This window comes from Notolepis coatsorum, assembly GCF_963971535.1.
Source record: "Notolepis coatsorum genome assembly, chromosome: 9".
Taxonomy (NCBI): Eukaryota; Metazoa; Chordata; class Actinopteri; order Aulopiformes; family Paralepididae; genus Notolepis; species Notolepis coatsorum.
This window is the reverse complement of record NC_140173.1, coordinates 31,446,678-31,466,690: the sequence shown is the minus strand read 5'-3', so window position 1 is coordinate 31,466,690 and position 20,013 is coordinate 31,446,678. Positions and strand designations below refer to the sequence as shown.

General features: G+C 46.8%; 1 long non-coding RNA gene across 1 annotated transcript; it reads right to left on the bottom strand.

Moving 5' to 3' along the window:
* Positions 1-550: 550 nt before the first annotated feature.
* Positions 551-19,652, bottom strand: LOC311234482. Its single transcript, XR_014620103.1, has 7 exons — positions 19,547-19,652; positions 18,631-18,660; positions 18,405-18,459; positions 18,072-18,156; positions 17,560-17,633; positions 16,706-16,831; positions 551-1,012 (listed from the first exon to the last, which is right to left on the bottom strand). It is a non-coding gene; the product is annotated as an uncharacterized lncRNA (long non-coding RNA).
* Between the last annotated feature and the right edge of the window lie 361 nt (positions 19,653-20,013).

The window sequence follows — 20,013 nt, the reverse complement described above, 5'->3', positions numbered from 1 at the left end:
CTCCTTCAATAAAGTGACAGAACTTAAAGTTCAGCAGTGAAACACTGTTATTTTACAGGTTTTCCCATAATTATTACAATCAAACTCCTTCAATTAAGTGACAGAACTTAAAGTTCAGCAGTGAAACACTGTTATTTCACAGGTTTTTCCTCAATTATTACAATCAAACTCCTTCAATAAAGTGACAGAACTTAAAGTTCAGCAGTGAAACACTGTTATTTTACAGGTTTTCCCATAATTATTACAATCAAACTCCTTCAATTAAGTGACAGAACTCAAAGTTCAGCAGAGAAACACTTTTATTGTACAGATTGTTAGAAACAAAAAGCTTCAAGTGTTAACAAACGATCAGGATTGTAAAACTGCTTTATTTTGGAAGCAAGTGTGCTGTATAAAACAGATTCAAATGATTTAAAACTTTAGCTTGCAGTGTTTGTTCAAATATAATGTTTAAATACAGTATGTAAAGTTAAAAACCTATAGAAGTACAATCTAAACACTATTTATGGATCAATATGCATGGCAGCTGCCACCATTGGTGTGTGAATAGGTGAATGAGAGGCCATACGTGCTTTGGATAAAAGCGCTATTGCTATATAAGTGCAGTCCATTGAACATAACATAATGGCCAAGTAGTAAATTAAACTTTATGTCCACAATTCTGAACTATCCCTTCAATGTCATCAGATGATTTCAACTTTTAAAAGCGGAGAAAGCAACATATTTTGCTGTTGAACCGAGGGGGTTGTGGTCAGGTCTACAGTTTTTTAGCTTTACCATTTCAGTTTTATATTGTTTTCCACAATATTCTCCCGACCCCTGGGGGCTCCATAATATATGTGAACATTATACTGTTTAATTCAGAATACCAACTATACAGTGTATTACTAAGTAAAAATCAAAACATACCACACCACAAAAGGTCAATGAATCAGTGGCACAAGTGAAGAGCAGATAAGGAACAATCCTCCAGATTGGCAGTAATCAGCTGGATCCTTGGTGCATGGTGCATCTGGGAAAATGAAAAAAAAGGACACTATGATTCACTGGAAAGTCCGGGACTGTACATTAGGAGGGGGTGGGTGGTAGGAAAAAAGATATATACGGTGGGGAGGAGACTGTCTACAGATACACCTGTGTGATGTTGCTACGGAGTTAAGCTAATAAACGTATACTATACTCACAACCACAGCAGGGGACACAACTATTTTGTTACCCTGCCATGTGGCGGACAGACCTCGCAAATGTCACTCGCCCAATAGCCTCCAGCTGCAACCACTCGAGTCCCTGAGTGATGACTGCTTGGCGCCGCCTCGGTAGAAAAAATTCCCTTTTCATGATATTTGGCGCCTCTGATTGGCTCAATTTTGTTTCAATCTGTATGCATCTACAAATCATATTATACCAGGTAGTCAATTCCGTTAGACTGCGAATCAAATTGACGGATCTCCCCAATCAAATTGACGGAAATCCGTCTTGAGACGGAACACTTTAATGCCTGCATTCAACATCGATTATCTATTGTTCAGGATGTAGGAACGTTATACTTTTTCATTCATACAAAAATACAAAAATACCTTCTAGAATATAAGTATGTTTTATCATTTTCTGTAGTAATTCCTAGAACGTGAGTTATAGACCTAAATGCATCGATTGCCGTTTATTCCCTAGACACACTATATTAAAAAATTCAACTGTATATGATCGTATACGTTCTGCGTCATCATGCACGGAGGAAAGGGGGGGGGGGGGGGGCGGCGTTTATAATTACGTGATCGTCAGTAAATGCTTTATGTAGTATGGGTGATATATTGATCAGATGGTTTGCAGTGAAATGAATAAATTGGGCTGAAAATAACCAGGGTTTAGCCCAGTCAGATTTAAGGCTTTAAGACTTTTTAATGCCAATCAGAATTAAATTTAATACCAATTTCACGATAACAAAATGGCAAAAATCATGGGTACTCTCAGTACTCATTCAAGGGTACTACGACTATGCCTGCACCTCATGGTACCAAAGCACCTCAAAGGCACTAAAAACAAGATTACAAACATCACAAAACAAACTGGTCAGACTACTGCTTAACCTCACTCCTAAAACCCACTTTACCCCTGCCCACATTCAAAACCGCTCTTAAAGAGCACCTACGGGAGACTGCAATTCGAAACTGGCCACTGTAAATGTCCCCCCCCCCCCCCCTCCTCCTAATGTACAGTCTCATCCCCATCATATATATATAATATTTTCTGTTAGGATCTCTGGGTAACAGTACTGTATATTATTTGCATATCGCATATGTCACAAATGTAACAGTACTACAGTATATACCTGTATGTCATGTATGTCCCTATGCCATAAATGTCATGATGTCATGTATGTTTTTACTGTATTTATTTCTGTATATATTCGGACAGAGATACGGGATGGTTTGAAAGCTCGGCGTTGCTAATAAATATTTTTAATATTTTTTTATAAACTGCTCAAAGCGGCATTATTTCCGCCGTTGGGTGATCACAGCGCCTGCGCACCATCCCGTATCTCTGTCCGAAACCCTCGTGCAACTGTGAGCACATTTGTAATGTCTCTGTGATACTTGTATAACGAACGGTTCGGCCAGAACCAGTCCTTCAGGGTAAATCTAGGTTGGTTTCCCATTGAGGAGCAAGTGACTGTGGATTCACTCGGTGCAGCACAGTCACGAAAGGGGCTAGTATGGACCCTGATGTAAACAAGACAAACGTCTTTCTCTGGTCTGCATCACCTTAACAATTGTGTGTATTGAGCCGTACTGTATTGTACCCATTCTGCAATCTGTTAAATAAAGTTTTCATTCATTCATTCAGCCAGCCGCCGCGCTCACTGGGGCTATTGATAGCGTCAATTAATTGTTGTTGTTGTTGGTACTGCCGCTGCGGATGTGAACAGGGCCGGAGGGGCTTTGGGAGGATGGGAAAGTTATTATTATTATTATTATAATAGTAATTGGCTATCATACGTGCCTAGCTAGCGTTAGCTAAAAGAGCCCTTGCAGTGAAGTTATTATTATTATAGCTATCATACTGCAATATAAACTGAGTTTTATAGTGAAAAGAGCAGCTTTATTTTGGTCAAGATTGAAGGCTCTATATTGCAGGAAATTGCACATACAGGTGTTCATTAAATGTAAAAAAAATAAAATAAAAAAAAAAATAATAAAAAAGAATCTTGCTTGTTTGGCCCCTTATTACTAAATATGATCTTATACTCAGTCAAGGAGGGGAACTTCCATAAAATTGACAATATTGCACTCATAACAGTCCTCCTTAAAAAAGACAAAGACCCCAACGAGTGCGGTAGTTATAGACCTGTAAGCCTCCTCGGAACAGATATCAAACTGTACTCTAAGGTATTAGCCATCAGATTACAAAAGCATATGACGTCTTTAGTTCACCCGGACCAAACTGGCTTCATAAGAGGCCGCCTGATCACTGAGAACATAAGACGTATACTGCACGTACTTGATGCCGACAAGGAGGACACCATACCTAAGGCGATGCTGTCCCTGGATGCTATGAAGGCCTTTGACAGGCTGGAATGGTCGTATCTGTGGGCAGTGCTAGAAAGGATGGGGTTAGGAAAAGGATTCATCGATATGATTAAAGTATTATACAAAGACCCATCGGCCATGATTACAACAGGCACAATCATCTCTGAAATATTTCCGGTATCACGCTCTGCCAGACAGGGTTGTCCTCTTAGTCCCGGACTGTTCAATCTATCATTAGAGCCTTTAGCACAATATATAAGACAATCCCAATCCATAGAACCTATCGTAATCAAGGGCACACAACAAAAAATTTGTTTATATGCGGACGATGTAATATTGTTCATGAAAAACCCCAACACCACATTGCCTCATCTGCTCAAGTTGATTGAGGACTTTGGTGATTTATCGGGATTTAAGATAAATTGGCCGAAGTCGGCTTTCCTTCCACTTAACACCCCTGCAAAAAAAGATACAACCCTCCCAGGACAGATACCGATGGTAAAACATTTCAGATGCTTGGGAGTGGAAATATTCCCTACCATAAGACAAACGGTGAAGCACAACTACACAAAAATCCAAAACAAAATCAAAGACGACCTTGATAGATGGGCAAAACTTAAGAACACAGTACAAGCACGGATATCAATAGTTAAGATGGATGTACTACCTAAAATCAACTTCTTCTGTTCAATGCTACCGTTACCCCCTCCAGAGGGTTACTGGAAAAGATTACACTCCTCCACATACAAATTTATTTGGAATAACAAACCACCACGTATAAAAAGATCCACCGCACAGAGAAATAAAGCAGATGGTGGCATGGCATTTCCAGATTTTTTCCTATATTTTAAGGCGTACTCATTAAGTCCATTGACAACATGGTTTGACTCCCAAGCATTAGCATCTTGGAGAAAAATAGAAGAAAACATAGTAGCCCCACATAGACTGAAGGACATAGCATACACTAAACTACCAATCAAGCACTGTGAACGAAAATTTGGCCCCATAATTACTCATGCGATCCGGATATGGCGTGAATCACAAAAAAAAAATCCTAACCCACAAGAATGGCACAATCATACTCCCTTATTCAATAACAATGCTCTCTTAATTGGAAAACGACCTATAAGATTCCCTATATGGGAAGAGCAAGGCATACACTCATTAGGGGATGTTTTTAACAAACAGGGTTTTTGTAGTGATAAAGAAATACGCAAAAAATTTAATCTCACCAAGTCCACATGGCTTTTTCACAAACAGTTAGAGCTATGTTTGAAGTCTCACGGTGTTCCATTAGACAGACCAATTGAACACCACAGATACCACAAATTCTTCTACTCAAGAGAGACATCGAGAGGTTTTGTTTCAGAATTTTATCATCAATTACTAACGTCCTCGTATGAAACCCTCCAACTTGACTCTGTCTGGAGGAGGGATATACCAGACCTGGAAAATGACTTTGATTGGCAAGGAGCCTGGGCAAATGTCCGACTTACATCAAGGAACCCGGATCATCAACAAATCAATCTTAACTATATTCACAGGACATACTTGACTCCTATAAGACTGTGCCGAATGGGGCTCAAACAAGATTCCAAATGCACCCAATGTACAAATGGGGACGAAGGGACATTTATGCACATGTATTGGGACTGCTCACCAGTTAAGGCATTCTGGAAAGATGTGACCCAACAAATATCAAAACTCGTATCTTGGAATATACCTGTACACCCCTCGGTATTGCTGTTGAATGATGTTTTTGAGTTTGCAGTGAATCCACAGCTAAAGAGATTGGTTTTATCGGGTATCACAGTAGCCAAAAAGCTGATCGCATCACGCTGGTTTCAACCGGAAAAAATGTGCCGTAAAGTTTGGTTTCTTACATATCTCGATGTAATTTACCATGAAATATCTACAGCAAGAATTCTGGGTCTCAATGAATCCAAAATGTCAATGTGGTTAGAAGTGGTGGAGAGAATAAAAGCTAGCTTATAATGGTAGTGTCTGGTTAGGTGCGAGGGATAGTGGAGGTACTTCTCAAGGTGGGGTCCGGGAGGGGGGGGTTCGAGCTGAGCATAATGTGTGTAGGTTTTTTTTTTTAGATAACAGGTATTATGGGTATATCTTATATAAAACAACTAACCAAAAGGTGATCTCATTGGATGTGCCCTGACAATTAATGCTTGTATATCTTATCGTGTGTTGTCATGTTTGTTTATATGTTTGTTTAAAAAAGAATAAAAAAATAAAATACAAAAAAGAATCTTGCACCCCCACTTTCAACTATAACTAGGCGGCCATGGGTGTATATATGAATTTTGAATGCCATGGCGAAAAAATTCAATATTGATCTCAATAACGCTGTACAGCGAGATCCAATAGGGTCCAGCTGCAGACTCGGAGCCTCGGTCCAGATTGGAACTTCCGCCCTGCCACAGGACTATTACTCCTGTGACAGGGCAATGCGCTGATTGGCGGAAAGTACGGAAGTATCTCGAAGTACGTCTGACGTATCTCGAATTACGTCTGACGTTTCTCTACGTTAGCGAACATTAAACGTTGTATTCATAAAATAATATAAATTCAGCAGCATGGGGAGGGCCGGGGGGAGGGGAGGTACAGGTAGTAGAAGACATAGTTATAGTACAGTGGAGAAGTAAAAATAGAATAAAAAGGCAGTGGAAACAATATACAATATTATTAACTCTAATAATAACACGCCTCGCAGGCTCATTATAATACGAGAGCCGTGGGTCTGCATTGTATAGAGCGGATCCCCCGGCCGTATTCAAGCGCTGGAGCGCTTTGCCATGGATAAAACTGTATTAATATAGTAGTAATAATAGTAGTTGGCTAGTTGCGCGCTTCTGGCCACCTCCCGCAGTGCGCGCATACACACATACTGTCTGTAGCCTATACAGTACGTGCAAAATTAGTTGTCAAGAGCCAATCGCACAGGTTGCCTCATCTCATCTGACTCTGCAAATAGATCTAGAGTCTGAATATCATATATAGCCTGCTGATGATCTCTCTCAAATCCATTCTGAGAACGGAATGCAGTGCCTGCGACGCGGGTCTTGATTGATTGATTGATTGATTGATTGATTGATTGATTGAAAATTGTATTAACAGATCATGCTGGACCTACAAAAGGCCTTTGACACTGTCAATCACTCCATTCTTGATTGAACATTTTATTAACAGATTGCAGAATGGGTACAGTACAGTACAGCTCAATACACACAATTGTTAAGGGGATGCAGACCAGAGAAAGACTTTCGCCTTGGGGGGGGGGGGGGGGGGGGGTCGGGTAGGAGGGGTGGGTGGGTGGGGGACACTGTACAACTGTACAAGCAAAACTGTACATTGGAATATTGACAAAACCATACTTGGTCATTTACTGTACATTGGAGGGGGTTGGGTTACAACACAGGAGCAGAGTATAAACAACAGTACAGGAATGAGAAACAGTACTGTACTGTTTTGTAGGTCCAGCATGATCTGTTAATACAATTTTCAATCAATCAATCAATCAATCAATCAATCAATCAATCAAGACCCTCGTCGCGGGCACTGCATTCCGTTCTCAGAATGGATTTGAGACGAGAGAGAGAGAGAGAGAGAGAGAGAGAGAGAGAGATCATCAGCAGGCTATATATGATATTCAGACTCTAGATCTATTTGCAGAGCCAGATGAGATGAGGCAACCTGTGCGATTGGCTCTTGACAACTAATTTTGCACGTACTGTATAGGCTACAGACAGTATGTGTGTATGCGCGCACTGCGGGAGGTGGCCAGAAGCGCGCAACTAGCCAACTACTATTATTACTACTATTGTTATGGTTTGTAACCGACCCCAATCGCACAACACAAGACAGGTATGATGGTTTGCCAAGAAACAGATATTTATTGAACAACAGGGAAAAACAGGGAAAAGGGCACTGTCCCTTTAAGGGAGAATCACAAATACAGGAATATAATATGAGGGGAAGGAAAGGTGCCTTTAAGAGGCGGGCAGGAAAAGGGAACACTATGGGAAGGTAAGGGAACGCCTAAGGGAAGGTTAAGGGAACGCCTTGGGACAGAGGAACTAGAGACTAGGTAAACAAGGGACAAGGAGAACTAGGGATAGAGGACTAGGGACTAGGAGAACTAGGGATAGAGGACTAGGGACTGAGGAGAACTAGGGATGGAGGACTAGGGACTAGGAGAACTAGGGACAGAGGACTAGGGACTAGGAGAACTAGGGATAGAGGACTAGGGACTAGGAGAACTAGGGATAGAGGACTAGGGACTAGGAGAACTAGGGATAGAGGACTAGGGACTAGGAGAACTAGGGATAGAGGACTAGGGACTAGGAGAACTAGGGATAGAGGACTAGGGACTAGGAGAACTAGGGATAGAGGACTAGGGACTGAGGCCCGCGGAGGCGGGCTGGGGTACAGGGAGGAACTGGGGACTGGTGGGAAAACATCTGGGCCGCTCTGCAGGACAGAGGAGAGAGTTAATGCACAAAAGGGAAAAAACAGAGCAGGTGCAGAACAGTCCAAATAACAAAGTGAACAAAGTAACAATATCTTCGTGTGACAAACACACAGGGGGAGATGTAAAGTCCAAAAATACTATTCTAAGTGAGAACCAAAAACAGAGGCATTACGCTGGGAGATGAAATGTCCAAACTAACTAACAGAGGCAATACGCTGGGAGATGAAATGTCCAAACTAACTAACAGAGGCAATACGCTGGGAGAGTGACATCACAATCAAAACTCACCCAGGCGTATGCGTAAAGGTACAGGAACAGCAGCGGGAACGGGGGCAAGGGCACTACGCTGAGTGAGTGACATCACAATCAAAACTCACCCAGGCGTATGCGTAAAGGTACAGGGACAGCAACGGGGCGAGGGCATCGCCACCGGGTGGCTGGCTGTCCGAGCCGAGGGACAGAGTCCTGGAACAGGCGGCGGTGGCGATGGCGGTGGCGAGGGTATCGCCACCGGGGAGCCGGCAGTCCGAGCCGAGGACAGAGTGGTGCTGGAACAGGCGGCGGTGGCGAAGGTGTCGTCACCGGGTAGCCGACTGTCGGAGCCGAGGAACAGAGTGGTGCGCCACTGCTTGAGTGCGCACCGGAACCGAGAGACGCGTCGGGGTGCGTCTGCGAGGAGGAGTGTGCCAAGCACGAAGGTCTAGAAGATGCGCGTTGCGCGCTGGTCTGGAGAGCGTGCCAAGCTCGAGGGTTCTTGGAAGATGCGCGTTGCGCGCTGGTCTGGAGAGCGTGCCAAGCTCGAGCGTCCTTGGAAGATGCGCGTTGCGCGCTGGTCTGGAGAGCGTGCCAAGCTCGAGGGTTCTTGGAAGATGCGCGTTGCGCGCTGGTCTGGAGAGCGTCTGCGCTGGTCTGGATGTGCGTCAGGACGTACAGCTGCGCGGGGGTCTGCAGTGGAACGCTGGGGTGCCTCCCGTGGAAGTACAGGGAGCGCAGACCAGTCTCCCCCACAGGCAACGGCGACAGCTGGCGAAGGCTGGAGCAAACATCTCGACGCCGGAGAATGGAACAGCATAGGCAGACAGAGGATCTCCCGAAAGAGTCTAGATGTTTAGAGAATATGACTCGGCAAGTATACAACACGACCCCACGCCAAAACGAGGGGAAGCGCCCTGGTATTTAAAGCCCACAGGGGGACTAATTAGCCTGCCACCACAGGTGCGAGAGATAATAGAATATCGAACAGGTGTGGCCACTAAGGGTAAGGAACGAGAGGGTGGGGGCTAGAGAGAGTGAGTGAGAAGGGAAAATAAACAGTATAGAAGGGAAATAAACAGTATAGGCTTAAAGAAACAGAGAAAAGGTAGTGAGCAGCGGGCAAAACCTCACAGTATCCCCCCCTCCAACGGGAGCCACCCGGCGACCCAAAACAAATACAGACAGAGTGGCAGGGGGCAAAACAAGAGGTACTGGCCAAGCCAGCAGGGGAAGCCACCACAAGAGTGGGGCTAGCAAAAGAAACAGGGTCGCCGAGGGGTAACTGGGGGAACTGGTCTAGAGGAACTGGTCTAGAGGAACTGGGTCTAGAGAACTAGTCTAGAGGAACTGAGGGGCAAGCAGGGTAGCAAAGGGGTAACCATGGTAGCACCGGGAAAGGGCTAGCAGAGGGAAGGTTGCTGCCAGGGCACTGATAGCTACAGGGCCTATGCTAGCTGTACTGCTACATCAACATAGAGGCTGCGCAAGCTGCCGGAGCCAGGCTAGCAGAGGGAAAGGGTAGCTGCCAGGGCACTGATAGCTACAGGGCCTATGCTAGCTGTACTGCTACATCAACATAGAGGCTGCGCTAGCTGCCGAGCTAGGCTAGCAGAGGGAAAGGGTAGCTGCCAAGGCACTGATAGCTACAGGGCCTATGCTAGCTGTACTGCTACATCTACATAGAGGCTGCGCTAGCTGCCGGAGCTAGGCTGGCAGACAGGGCTGGACCAGCATGAGAGAACAAGCTAGCTGGAAGGACAGTCCTAGCTGTGGGAATACTGACCTTGCTAGCTGAAGGGCAGTCCTAGCAGTGGGAGAAACTACACAAAAAAGTGGAGGCCATGCAGAGGGACCGGGTTAGCTGCTTGGGCCTGGCTAGCTACAGGGCCTATGCCAGCTGCAAGGCTGCATTAACATAGAGGCTGTGCTAACAGCCGGGGCCAAGCTAGCAGACCGGGGCCATGCAGAGGGAAACTGGGTTAGCTGCCAGGGCATGGCTAGCTACAGGGCCCATGCCAGCAGCAAGGGCTGCATAAACATAGAGGCTGTGCTAGCAGCCGGGGCAAGACTAGCAGACAGGGGCTCTGCTGAGGGACTGGGTTAGCCGCCAGGGCATGGCTAGCTACAGGGGGGTCAAACAGGGCAAAACGGGAAGCAAACAGGGGAGCTAACCGGGGAGACTAACAAGCTAAACAGGGAAGCTAAACTGGGCTAAACAGGGGAGTAACAGGCTAACAAGGGAGCTAAACAGGACTAACAAGGAAGCTAAACTGGGCTAACAGGGAAGCTAACAGGGCTAACAGGGGAGCTAGAGGGGACAAGAAAAAAAAAAAGGCAAACCCAACATACACAGTCTGTGCTGGCTGGGGTCGTAGACTTGGTGGGGTCGTACTGTTATGGTTTGTAACCGACCCCAATCGCACAACACAAGACAGGTATGATGGTTTGCCAAGAAACAGATATTTATTGAACAACAGGGAAAAACAGGGAAAAGGGCACTGTCCCTTTAAGGGAGAATCACAAATACAGGAATATAATATGAGGGGAAGGAAAGGTGCCTTTAAGAGGCGGGCAGGAAAAGGGAACACTATGGGAAGGTAAGGGAACGCCTAAGGGAAGGTTAAGGGAACGCCTTGGGACAGAGGAACTAGAGACTAGGTAAACAAGGGACAAGGAGAACTAGGGATAGAGGACTAGGGACTAGGAGAACTAGGGATAGAGGACTAGGGACTGAGGAGAACTAGGGATGGAGGACTAGGGACTAGGAGAACTAGGGACAGAGGACTAGGGACTAGGAGAACTAGGGATAGAGGACTAGGGACTAGGAGAACTAGGGATAGAGGACTAGGGACTAGGAGAACTAGGGATAGAGGACTAGGGACTAGGAGAACTAGGGATAGAGGACTAGGGACTAGGAGAACTAGGGATAGAGGACTAGGGACTAGGAGAACTAGGGATAGAGGACTAGGGACTGAGGCCCGCGGAGGCGGGCTGGGGTACAGGGAGGAACTGGGGACTGGTGGGAAAACATCTGGGCCGCTCTGCAGGACAGAGGAGAGAGTTAATGCACAAAAGGGAAAAAACAGAGCAGGTGCAGAACAGTCCAAATAACAAAGTGAACAAAGTAACAATATCTTCGTGTGACAAACACACAGGGGGAGATGTAAAGTCCAAAAATACTATTCTAAGTGAGAACCAAAAACAGAGGCATTACGCTGGGAGATGAAATGTCCAAACTAACTAACAGAGGCAATACGCTGGGAGATGAAATGTCCAAACTAACTAACAGAGGCAATACGCTGGGAGAGTGACATCACAATCAAAACTCACCCAGGCGTATGCGTAAAGGTACAGGAACAGCAGCGGGAACGGGGGCAAGGGCACTACGCTGAGTGAGTGACATCACAATCAAAACTCACCCAGGCGTATGCGTAAAGGTACAGGGACAGCAACGGGGCGAGGGCATCGCCACCGGGTGGCTGGCTGTCCGAGCCGAGGGACAGAGTCCTGGAACAGGCGGCGGTGGCGATGGCGGTGGCGAGGGTATCGCCACCGGGGAGCCGGCAGTCCGAGCCGAGGACAGAGTGGTGCTGGAACAGGCGGCGGTGGCGAAGGTGTCGTCACCGGGTAGCCGACTGTCGGAGCCGAGGAACAGAGTGGTGCGCCACTGCTTGAGTGCGCACCGGAACCGAGAGACGCGTCGGGGTGCGTCTGCGAGGAGGAGTGTGCCAAGCACGAAGGTCTAGAAGATGCGCGTTGCGCGCTGGTCTGGAGAGCGTGCCAAGCTCGAGGGTTCTTGGAAGATGCGCGTTGCGCGCTGGTCTGGAGAGCGTGCCAAGCTCGAGCGTCCTTGGAAGATGCGCGTTGCGCGCTGGTCTGGAGAGCGTGCCAAGCTCGAGGGTTCTTGGAAGATGCGCGTTGCGCGCTGGTCTGGAGAGCGTCTGCGCTGGTCTGGATGTGCGTCAGGACGTACAGCTGCGCGGGGGTCTGCAGTGGAACGCTGGGGTGCCTCCCGTGGAAGTACAGGGAGCGCAGACCAGTCTCCCCCACAGGCAACGGCGACAGCTGGCGAAGGCTGGAGCAAACATCTCGACGCCGGAGAATGGAACAGCATAGGCAGACAGAGGATCTCCCGAAAGAGTCTAGATGTTTAGAGAATATGACTCGGCAAGTATACAACACGACCCCACGCCAAAACGAGGGGAAGCGCCCTGGTATTTAAAGCCCACAGGGGGACTAATTAGCCTGCCACCACAGGTGCGAGAGATAATAGAATATCGAACAGGTGTGGCCACTAAGGGTAAGGAACGAGAGGGTGGGGGCTAGAGAGAGTGAGTGAGAAGGGAAAATAAACAGTATAGAAGGGAAATAAACAGTATAGGCTTAAAGAAACAGAGAAAAGGTAGTGAGCAGCGGGCAAAACCTCACAGTATCCCCCCCTCCAACGGGAGCCACCCGGCGACCCAAAACAAATACAGACAGAGTGGCAGGGGGCAAAACAAGAGGTACTGGCCAAGCCAGCAGGGGAAGCCACCACAAGAGTGGGGCTAGCAAAAGAAACAGGGTCGCCGAGGGGTAACTGGGGGAACTGGTCTAGAGGAACTGGTCTAGAGGAACTGGGTCTAGAGAACTAGTCTAGAGGAACTGAGGGGCAAGCAGGGTAGCAAAGGGGTAACCATGGTAGCACCGGGAAAGGGCTAGCAGAGGGAAGGTTGCTGCCAGGGCACTGATAGCTACAGGGCCTATGCTAGCTGTACTGCTACATCAACATAGAGGCTGCGCAAGCTGCCGGAGCCAGGCTAGCAGAGGGAAAGGGTAGCTGCCAGGGCACTGATAGCTACAGGGCCTATGCTAGCTGTACTGCTACATCAACATAGAGGCTGCGCTAGCTGCCGAGCTAGGCTAGCAGAGGGAAAGGGTAGCTGCCAAGGCACTGATAGCTACAGGGCCTATGCTAGCTGTACTGCTACATCTACATAGAGGCTGCGCTAGCTGCCGGAGCTAGGCTGGCAGACAGGGCTGGACCAGCATGAGAGAACAAGCTAGCTGGAAGGACAGTCCTAGCTGTGGGAATACTGACCTTGCTAGCTGAAGGGCAGTCCTAGCAGTGGGAGAAACTACACAAAAAAGTGGAGGCCATGCAGAGGGACCGGGTTAGCTGCTTGGGCCTGGCTAGCTACAGGGCCTATGCCAGCTGCAAGGCTGCATTAACATAGAGGCTGTGCTAACAGCCGGGGCCAAGCTAGCAGACCGGGGCCATGCAGAGGGAAACTGGGTTAGCTGCCAGGGCATGGCTAGCTACAGGGCCCATGCCAGCAGCAAGGGCTGCATAAACATAGAGGCTGTGCTAGCAGCCGGGGCAAGACTAGCAGACAGGGGCTCTGCTGAGGGACTGGGTTAGCCGCCAGGGCATGGCTAGCTACAGGGGGGTCAAACAGGGCAAAACGGGAAGCAAACAGGGGAGCTAACCGGGGAGACTAACAAGCTAAACAGGGAAGCTAAACTGGGCTAAACAGGGGAGTAACAGGCTAACAAGGGAGCTAAACAGGACTAACAAGGAAGCTAAACTGGGCTAACAGGGAAGCTAACAGGGCTAACAGGGGAGCTAGAGGGGACAAGAAAAAAAAAGGCAAACCCAACATACACAGTCTGTGCTGGCTGGGGTCGTAGACTTGGTGGGGTCGTACTGTTATGGTTTGTAACCGACCCCAATCGCACAACACAAGACAGGTATGATGGTTTGCCAAGAAACAGATATTTATTGAACAACAGGGAAAAACAGGGAAAAGGGCACTGTCCCTTTAAGGGAGAATCACAAATACAGGAATATAATATGAGGGGAAGGAAAGGTGCCTTTAAGAGGCGGGCAGGAAAAGGGAACACTATGGGAAGGTAAGGGAACGCCTAAGGGAAGGTTAAGGGAACGCCTTGGGACAGAGGAACTAGAGACTAGGTAAACAAGGGACAAGGAGAACTAGGGATAGAGGACTAGGGACTAGGAGAACTAGGGATAGAGGACTAGGGACTGAGGAGAACTAGGGATGGAGGACTAGGGACTAGGAGAACTAGGGACAGAGGACTAGGGACTAGGAGAACTAGGGATAGAGGACTAGGGACTAGGAGAACTAGGGATAGAGGACTAGGGACTAGGAGAACTAGGGATAGAGGACTAGGGACTAGGAGAACTAGGGATAGAGGACTAGGGACTAGGAGAACTAGGGATAGAGGACTAGGGACTAGGAGAACTAGGGATAGAGGACTAGGGACTGAGGCCCGCGGAGGCGGGCTGGGGTACAGGGAGGAACTGGGGACTGGTGGGAAAACATCTGGGCCGCTCTGCAGGACAGAGGAGAGAGTTAATGCACAAAAGGGAAAAAACAGAGCAGGTGCAGAACAGTCCAAATAACAAAGTGAACAAAGTAACAATATCTTCGTGTGACAAACACACAGGGGGAGATGTAAAGTCCAAAAATACTATTCTAAGTGAGAACCAAAAACAGAGGCATTACGCTGGGAGATGAAATGTCCAAACTAACTAACAGAGGCAATACGCTGGGAGATGAAATGTCCAAACTAACTAACAGAGGCAATACGCTGGGAGAGTGACATCACAATCAAAACTCACCCAGGCGTATGCGTAAAGGTACAGGAACAGCAGCGGGAACGGGGGCAAGGGCACTACGCTGAGTGAGTGACATCACAATCAAAACTCACCCAGGCGTATGCGTAAAGGTACAGGGACAGCAACGGGGCGAGGGCATCGCCACCGGGTGGCTGGCTGTCCGAGCCGAGGGACAGAGTCCTGGAACAGGCGGCGGTGGCGATGGCGGTGGCGAGGGTATCGCCACCGGGGAGCCGGCAGTCCGAGCCGAGGACAGAGTGGTGCTGGAACAGGCGGCGGTGGCGAAGGTGTCGTCACCGGGTAGCCGACTGTCGGAGCCGAGGAACAGAGTGGTGCGCCACTGCTTGAGTGCGCACCGGAACCGAGAGACGCGTCGGGGTGCGTCTGCGAGGAGGAGTGTGCCAAGCACGAAGGTCTAGAAGATGCGCGTTGCGCGCTGGTCTGGAGAGCGTGCCAAGCTCGAGGGTTCTTGGAAGATGCGCGTTGCGCGCTGGTCTGGAGAGCGTGCCAAGCTCGAGCGTCCTTGGAAGATGCGCGTTGCGCGCTGGTCTGGAGAGCGTGCCAAGCTCGAGGGTTCTTGGAAGATGCGCGTTGCGCGCTGGTCTGGAGAGCGTCTGCGCTGGTCTGGATGTGCGTCAGGACGAACAGCTGCGCGGGGGTCTGCAGTGGAACGCTGGGGTGCCTCCCGTGGAAGTACAGGGAGCGCAGACCAGTCTCCCCCACAGGCAACGGCGACAGCTGGCGAAGGCTGGAGCAAACATCTCGACGCCGGAGAATGGAACAGCATAGGCAGACAGAGGATCTCCCGAAAGAGTCTAGATGTTTAGAGAATATGACTCGGCAAGTATACAACACGACCCCACGCCAAAACGAGGGGAAGCGCCCTGGTATTTAAAGCCCACAGGGGGACTAATTAGCCTGCCACCACAGGTGCGAGAGATAATAGAATATCGAACAGGTGTGGCCACTAAGGGTAAGGAACGAGAGGGTGGGGGCTAGAGAGAGTGAGTGAGAAGGGAAAATAAACAGTATAGAAGGGAAATAAACAGTATAGGCTTAAAGAAACAGAGAAAAGGTAGTGAGCAGCGGGCAAAACCTCACAACTATATTAATACAGTTTGATCCATCGCAAAGCGCTCCAGCGCTTGAATACGGCCGGGGGATCCGCTCTATACAATGCAGACCCACGGCTCTCGTATTATAATGAGCCCGCGAGGCGTGTTATTATTAGAGTTAATAATATTGTATATTGTTTCCACTGCCTTTTTATTCTATTTTTACTTCTCCACTGTACTATAATTATGTGACCTGTACCTCTATGTCTTCTACTACCTGTACCTCCCCTCCCCCCGGCCCTCCCCATGCTGCTGAATTTATATTATTTTATGAATACAACGTTTAATGTTCGCTAACGTAGAGAAACGTCAGACGTAATTCGAGATACGTCAGACGTACTTCGAGATACTTCCGTACTTTCCGCCAATCAGCGCATTGCCCTGTCACAGGAGTAATAGTCCTGTGGCAGGGCGGAAGTTCCAATCTGGACCGAGGCTCCGAGCGGAAGTTCCAATCTGCACCGAGGCTCCGAGTCTGCAGCTCGACCCTACTCGCGAGATCTGGCGGTCAAAGCATGGCGGGCAATAACCCTTTACAGCGTGGATGTGTTAATAATGATTTGAAGATGTTTACACTTTTTTTTACAACCCTACTGTTCTCCCAAGAATTAAATAAAGGTTTGATGATGATGACATGTCCTAGAAGAGAGATATAGATAGAGTGGGTGTGTTTGTGTTTGTACATGGAAGTTATACTCACATCAGCTTAAGGGAGATGCCATCCATGTCAATTCAGCATAGGATGATTCAGATGGCCTTGTGGTCAGCAGGGTCCCCCTCTGGCTGCTGGCCTCTGGTAGAGGTGTAGATCACCAGTGTCATCCCTCTGAGAACACAATTAGACTTTAGACAGTGGCTTGCGAGCACGATGAGCCTCATTTCTTTATTTTGTGATTGCTCTATCTATCTGATCTTATTACAAAATACTTGCCTCCTAGATCACTAAATGCGGGGCTCCTATCCTATTGAACATATTTTACTTTGTGTGTTTATTTTAACAATAATTTGTGATGCCATCACACAAACTGGCATTTAAAGGGTAAAATTTCAAAAAGTCCTGCACCAGAATGCAGGAAATTAAGTTTTTGTAACAAAATAATTGTGTGTGTGTGTGTGCGTGTGTGTGTGTGTGTGTGAGAGAGAGAGAGAGAGAGAGAGAGAATGATGGACAATTGCTTGCTGTGTGAGAGAGAGAGAGAGAGAGAGAGATTAAGTACATTTGCTGAAATACAGTTGTTCTTAATTTTCTCACTTGCTATGTGAGAATGTTAGTTATTATGTTCTCAATGCCCTTGCATTGTATGAGTTGTGTGGACGCGTTTGCTAGTTCTAGTGCTATCCCTTTGTACATTGTGGCTGTGTCTGACAAAAGTTAACAATAAATAATGGTATTAGGAATACATTTGCCTCCTGCGTGAACTGTGCATAGCTGAATAGACTGTATTTTAACACCGGTCATATGGTGGTACTTGGAGAGCCAGCTACATTCTCAGGTGGTACTTGGTGTAAAAAGTTTGAGAACCACTGATCTATCATGTATAAAATTCAACTCACAATTCTACATGGGCTTCAGGTGGTGGTCTGCGTCTTCAGGTGGTGACATACTTCCCGCAACTGGCGAAGAATCTCTGAAATATTGGATTGTTTGACAGTGACACACAACAGAATATTATTTTATGCCTGAATTTCCCCAAAATGGCTAATTGGACAGCACTTCTCCACCATCAGTGGCTATACGTGTCAGATAGGTGCAGATAGGAGAATCTGTCTGAATGACAAAGAAATCGCTTAACTCTCCCTCCCTCGGCCGCTATTGGCGCGACGGTGTAGCGGTCATTCCTATATGGCTATGACTATGAGCCCAGATGCAACGAGTAATTGTCTACTCAAAATCAACTAAGTGTCATGATTACGTCATTACAACCTGGGACTTGGATGGGAGAGCAGGAAAGATCCAATGTCTTCAGTCAAAAATCCGCCAATCAATGCAAAGGTAAACATACGTCTTTAGAGACATTTTATATAAGAATAAACACCAGTGAACTTGTGTATAAAATTCAACTCACGCTACAGGCAGTCTCTGCCTGCGTGCAACTGCTGGTCTCTGGTGGTAATTCAGGAATGGCTTCAAGTTCCTCTGGCGAAGAATCTCTGAAATATTGAATACGACAATAAAAATGTTATGCCAGTGAGAGAGGGAGACGGAGATAGAGGGAGAGACAGACATAGCACTGCTGTGTCATCAAATGACAAAGGCTTTGGCAATGTAGGTGTTGTGTGAAGTGGAGGGGGTCGAGGTGAGAGAGACAGAAAGACAGAGATGAAAACACAGATAAAGGTGTGAAGTTTGAAGTGGGGTGAGAGAGACAGACAATATTGAATTGAAAGATAATACTTACTGAGCTGAATCAATGGCAGTGTGGTAATAGGGGCTGGAGTTATACATTGGCATTCCTAGAGAAAGAGCAACATAATTAACAAAATAAGGAAAAAATAAGCACCATCAAAGTAGTTATCAATGAGCACCATATAACCTACAGTAGCAAGTGTACCTAGCTCCATATACCTAGCGCATGTCTGGTGGTAAAAACAAAACATGATTTGAGAATGTGTTAGTTAACTCACCTTGATAGCGGCGATGATTGCCAGCGAATTCTAAAAAGAAGACGATCAAAATATTCAAAAAACCTTGTATGCAATTTATCAAGACTGTGTATATTATATATATATATATGTTTAGAGTAGCAGGAGCTAGAAGTTCAAATATGTCAGTCTTTCAAAGCCCCATTTTTTATATATAACAAAAGGCAGAATGAACATCACTGCCGCCCTGCTGGATTAAATTCTGAATTGCAGGTAGGCCTGAATAAGTATTTACTGTGCAAAATAACCAAAACCAGATAAATAATATCTGTTTTTTTATGAAGCACAGATCATGTTAATTAAGTATTCTGAGTCTGAGCAGACAGAAAACCATCTTACCCTCAGCAAGGGATTACTTTGTGCTGAAGACCCACAATGCAACACAACAACTGCAAGCTAAAATGCCTCACATACAAAACGAAATAAAATAGAGCCATGGCTGTGTCTCAAGTTTAACACAATTGAACTATAATAAAGTATTTGTTAACACTAGTTACAACAATGCTTATGTAACTATTAAAAACGTACATTTTAATCACGAAACAAAATGGCAGAATAACGTTAGCTAGCATGCTAGCTAGCTAACGTTAGTAGCTATAATAATATGCATCACTATTTGCTCAAACAAGCTCCAAACTATTTGCCACGGCACAGAGATAACATTTAGTCAAACGATAACAGCCCGGTGATGGTATCTGAACGGAATCATACTATTCCCATAAGAACTCACTTACCAGTTAAGTACCATCTAGCATGTTAGCTAATAATGCTAACAAGCTTCGTTCTAGCCTACTAGTTGCCACCACGGTAATAATTCACAAAGTAGCATGTAGTCAAACGATGACAGCAAGATTATGGTATGTGAATGGCATAATACATAATATTGTCAATGACTTACCAAGGAGTTTGGCTCAGACTATTTGTCAAGCAGTCAGTGAAGACACCATCCATCGCGCCAAAGTGTTTGAATACCTCAAGTCCCGTGAGATCTTCTAGGTCTCGCGAGTTGCTTAGGACTATACCCTCTCGAAGGGGAGGGGAGGGGGAGGAGGGGAGGGGGAATCTACTAAATTGATTCAACAACAGTTTTTCAAATGTTGAAATGGTATCTGTAATTAAATATTGAATCAACATAGCTTTTTCAACCTCAACCAAAAATAACCAATCTGACTGTACATTGGAGGTGGTTGGGTGGGTGGGGGGGTTGGGTAGGAGGGGTGGGTGGGGGACACTGTACAACTGTACATAAATATTACAGTGACAGTCCAGTTGAGTTAATGGATGGAGGGGGGGGGGGGGGGGGGGGCGTTGACTTGCAACGGATGGACTATAGTGCAGCAATGCAAGTTCAATTCACAGTTATTA